The sequence below is a fragment of the Salvelinus alpinus genome, chromosome 23 (genome assembly GCF_045679555.1).
Source record: "Salvelinus alpinus chromosome 23, SLU_Salpinus.1, whole genome shotgun sequence".
Classification (NCBI taxonomy): Eukaryota; Metazoa; Chordata; class Actinopteri; order Salmoniformes; family Salmonidae; genus Salvelinus; species Salvelinus alpinus.
This window is the reverse complement of record NC_092108.1, coordinates 16,337,133-16,342,519: the sequence shown is the minus strand read 5'-3', so window position 1 is coordinate 16,342,519 and position 5,387 is coordinate 16,337,133. Positions and strand designations below refer to the sequence as shown.

The 5,387-nt window shown below is 42.6% G+C and overlaps 1 pseudogene; it reads right to left on the bottom strand.

The window, feature by feature from the left end:
- Positions 1–2,519: 2,519 nt before the first annotated feature.
- On the bottom strand, positions 2,520–5,140 carry LOC139551396 (uncharacterized; annotated as a pseudogene).
- Between the last annotated feature and the right edge of the window lie 247 nt (positions 5,141–5,387).

Here is a 5,387-nt window from a genome sequence, read left to right as displayed (position 1 = left end):
CCAGATGTAAGCCTCCCCTCCCACCTCTAGGCTACAGTACATGAGGCGCCATAGTTCAGCAAGGTAACAAGAGACCCAGGGTTGAACTGACAACCTTCCCATTACTGGCCTGTCACTCTAGCCTCTTTAGGTTACCAAACATGCAGAACCATCTTCGTTACACTCCACCACCCATTTCACCACCTCCACACGAATACCTATTCAGGTCACTGCACCAAATAAAAAGACTGGTTTCTAGCCAAGGCCTCCTGCAGGCCACAAGACCGTGTTACCCTGCTAAGCTTAAGCGTAGGCATTAGCTTAGGGAGCTTACACAAGTATAACCACACCCACAGTACATCACTTTTCAGGTGCCACCCCCTGCTGCATTGGTAGGGGGATTTGCATTTGGGTTCAAATAGTATTTGAAATTGTTAAAATATTTCAAGTGTTGGCTTGAGCCTGCCTGGAGTGCCAGATTGATGGGTTTTACATTCATGGGACTATTCCACAGGTTCCATTGCACCAGGCAAACTCAATCATCAAGTACAGCTCGTTTGAGTATTTGAAATATACTATTTACACACAGGTCTGGTTCCAACCCCTATACTGCCATTGTGACCTTGAGCAAGGCATATAAACATCTACATTGCTAATGCTACCTGGGTAATGCTCTGAGGCGTACCCAGTGCTCCCAGACTGTTGTGTGAATAGTGTGTCAGGGGGTTGGGTACTATGAAAATACGCATGTTCGCTGTAGTGTAAAAAAAAAGAGCTATTTGAAGGGACTTTAATTTTGAGAATTCCTTATGAATGTTGTAATGAATGATACTGCAGCACACAAAGGTCTTATAACTGGATTCATAAAGGTGTTATATACTGTATATACATCTTCATATAATGTGGTCCTGAGGGAATATGTGACATTATTTGATCACGTTATTTCATGGCTGACCAAGGGCCTATTGATGAGAACTATTATTATGAATTTTTGATTGCTGTGTGCTCTTTGCTGCATGCTATTTAATGTCAGTTAGGCATGGGTTCCTCATAAAATATGTTTTAATGTCAATCACCAGTAATACCTAAAATATGTCTATAGTATAGATTTCAGACTGATTAACAGAATATGGAAAATGGTGTTGGTTTTGTAGAAGTCAACAAGAACAACCACAGTGAGAGAGATAGCCATGGCCACTAGGTTTCCCCTTCGATCTTTAATCTTTTGCAGTGGAGAAACACATGTATTTGTTTGACTCTAGGTCAAAACTTCTAGGAATGAAACTCAGCCCTGATCCGTCCTCCATGTTGGCTGTGTGAGACAAATATAGTACTTTGTAAAGACCAGTAGATGGCAGTACATCACACAGCTGTGGTTGGACCAGAGGTATGCAACATGGGTTCCTGGGAGCTTCCACAAGCTTCCACAATAAGTTGGGTGAATTTTGGCCCATTGCTCCTGACAGAGCTGGTGTAACTGAGTCAGGTTTGTAGGCCTCCTTGCTCGCACACGCTTTTTCAGTTCTGCCCACAAATGTTCTATAGGATTGAGCTCAGGGCTTTGTGATGGCCACTCCAATAACTTGACTTTGTTGTTCTTATGCCATTTTCCCACAATTTTGGAAGTATGCTTGGGGTCATTGTCCATTTGGAAGACCCATTTGCGACCAAGCTTTAACTTCCTGACTAATGTTGCTTCAATATATCCACATAATTCTCCTAATGCCATCTATTTTGTGAAGTGCACCAGTCCCTCCTGCAGCAAAGCAACCCCACAACATGATGCTGCCACCGCCGTGCTTCACGGCTTTGTAAAGTACTTTGTAAAGACCAGTAGATGGCAGTACATCACACAGCTGTGGTTGGACCAGAGGTATGCAACATGGGTTCCTGGGAGCCACAATGTCTGCAGATTTTCTCTTCTCACTTTGATTGGCACTAAATGTGCCTGATCCTTTAATACCAGTGATTGGTCTGAGTGAAGTCATCAGGATTCCCTGGTCTAAATCAGTTGCTACATCACACTGTGGTTCATGGTGATGGAGTTCCCCACCCCTCTGGGCTGACCTTACGTTATGTGTTTCACTTTCCTAAATGGTGGGTCAGGACTGGCTGGTGGGTCATGGCTGATTCCATTTTCAAACCATAGTGTGAATAGGAATGGAAACCACTGTAGGCCGACTTCAGTGACTGACTACTGATATGAGATTTGTCCAAAATCACCATTGTCCAGCTCCATCATAATCCCAGTAATCTTTTCACACTCATCTTCCATGAGCATATAATTGAAGGGCTCAAGAGTGGATCCTGGGATGATTAAAACTCCACAATTTTGTTAGTTTTTCTTAGGTTTTTATTGAATATTTTATCTTGAATTTATCATATAGCTTTTTTTGTGATTATATCTTCATAGATTTTTCACAAAACACAAAAATTAACACCAACAAACAGAAACAACAAAAGCAGCTAGCATGGTGGATAAGAGCATTGGGCCAGCAACCCAGTAAGGTTACTGGTTCAAATCCCCAGGTCGCCAAGGTGGAAAAATCTGCCGTTCTGCCCTTGAGCATGGCAATTAACCCTCAACAACTGCTTCCCGGGCGCCGATGACGTGGATTCAGAGGGTTTGGATTAAATGTAGAATATACATTTAGTTGAATACATTCAGTTGTGCAACTGGCTAGGTATCCCCCCTTTCCATATAAAGATCTCCAGCCCATGATAAATCATGAAGAGAAAAATAAAATGTAATGTACTGAATGATTTGTCATGAGGACAGGTCAAGTCATCCACCCACACCACCAGCCTGTAGTCATCCCCTCAAAATAGCAATGAAAGAGGAACAGAGGGATTTTTGGGAACAGATTATCTTTTACACTTTACACAGATGAGCAATTAAAATAAACCAAATGAAAAGCAGGGTACATGAATGTTAAACATAAACAAAAGCAATTACGAAAGCAGTTCAAAATGAGAATATCAACATCATAGATCATGTTATCAGGTGAGATCACCCCTGGACAAGTCTCTCCCAGGGTGGAGTGCGTGCCTTTTCACCCCCAGATTTCTCCAGTATGAATCTGGCCTAGACCCCAGGAGACATGGTCATACTAGACTCATACACATAGACATCATACCCAGGTATATCTGCCCAATCAGAGCGGTTTTCCTCAGAGAAATTTACAGCCCATTGCCATTGGTAGGTATTATACTCTTGGGTGTCTTTGCTGTCTGAAGAGTAGAACCCAACCCAGGAGTTATTAAAAAATTTCTTCCAGGCAGTGAAGGCTTTCTTTACGTACAGGCGAGCGCAGGCCTTTCCATCCTTTACGAAGAGCTGCAGACTGGCGTCATGTCCGTTAATATCAACAGGAATCTCTCTGTTGGCTTTGTGAAACTCAGAACCTCTCCAGATCTCCTCTCCGATTGTGGACCCAAAGCCCAAGTAATTCCACCAATTTTTTACCTCCTTATGGAGCCTGACCTGGAGACCAGGGTTAAGGGGTACTGAGGCGTTATAGCTCCCAGAGGCTTGGCCCCCGACTGATGATCTGTCTAGCTCGCTCTTACTGTCACTGTTATTGTTCCTATGAAGAACCACCATTACACCCTGGTCTAATAGCCTCTTGGGGATCCCACTCCAGATGATCCTGGCTTTTCCTCTATCTGTGGTTTTCACCTCAAGCTTGATCAATGTATTATCCTTATCCTCCATGTCACACTGGGTTTCATCTGCCCTAAGCCTTCGTGGTCTCCATGAACCTTTGATATTGGGAAGTGTAAAGGACAATACAATAGCCAGAAGAAGTGCCAGACCAGGTGTGTCCCAGATGTTTTCCAGATGCTCCAGAATGTTGTGGTTGATCTCTACATGATATGTTTGTGGAATATCATTTAGGTTAATGGTTGGTAGACTTTGGATTTGTCTAAGGAGGCTGACATTGACACGGTATGTATTGTCTGGATCATAGGCACTTCCTCTGTTTTCATTTGGTGGATAGTGCTGTGTGACATAGACCTCGTCTACTATGTACTGATTGGACCCTTCATCCCTAACTCTGAGTACGACCCTGTCCCTGTTGTTCTCAGGTCCCCTTGAGTTGTAGAATCTTCGAGTTACATAATAAGGAAGTGCCATAGCGCCATTGTTGTTATTGCCAACAAGATTCCCTAGTGAGTAGTAACTGCCCCACGTTGACGGGGCAGAATAGGTAATGGATGGGGATTATCAGCGTTTCCATAGAAATGAAAGCCATAGTCTCCCCTGGTTGGGTTGAAATTGAGTCTCATGTTGCCGTTGTTGTCATTGTGAATGTTGTTGGCTAGCCAGTGGAGCAGCATGAGGCCGTGCCGAGGAGAGGTGTGACCAAACTCTTTGTCCCTGAGATCATCTATTGAATTAAGGGTTCCTTTTATAGCGCATACTGAGGCCAGAGACACACACAGGATGAAGCAACCCAGGAATCCCCTTCCAACCATGGCCAGCCTGTGACAAAACAACTATTGTGTCAACATTTGCACATTTATTAAATAAATAAATTAATGAATAAATAAATACATCTGTAACTTATTTCTAGTGCTCGGCAATACGCTAAAAGCTTTAGGACCCCCCCCCCCCCCCCCCCAAAACATCAGAAAATATCTGACAAACTTTCATTTTGAAGTTAACTGTCACCATATCGGACCTATGTCCCAATAACGTAATATGATGTAATAAGTCCTCACATTACACGGTATGTATAGTCTGTATCAGTAGCTTATTTCTTGTGGTTGGCAATAGGTTTAACGTTTTAGGACTCCCAAATAATGCTTGGTCTGAAAATGTTAGCTCTAAAAATGTCAGAAGATATCTGACAAACTTTTATTTTGAACTGAACTGTAACTATATCAGACCAATATCTCAAAATATGTACGATGAGGTTTTCCAAAATAACATTTGGAAACTTGTAAACATGATCAATACTGTAATATGATGTACTAAGTCCTCTCATCAAAATTAAACAAATGAGTCCCAATAAAAAATCTCACTCACCTTCTTGTGCAGCGTACCACCAGAATCTAGTCTTGACTGTGTTTGTTTCTCTCTTTTCTGTCAACAGATCCCAGGATTGAAACTGACTAAAAGGTGCTTCTTTTAGCCTACAAACACATAACCAGTACACAGGGCAGATACAAGACCAGGGTCAGCAAAACTGAGTTTTACAAAGGCTGATCTTTGACGTCACTGGGTCACTCATGTTTCATCAGAAATTAAATGTATCGCTAGAGTACCTTCCACGTTCAGAATGCAGAAAATATAATGGGCGGGGTCTGTCAGAGTTTCTATAGAAATGAAAGCCATGCTTCTGGTAGTAGGGATGTGCATTCCGAGTTTTTTCGGTGAGCCAGATCATTTGGCTCCATTCAGC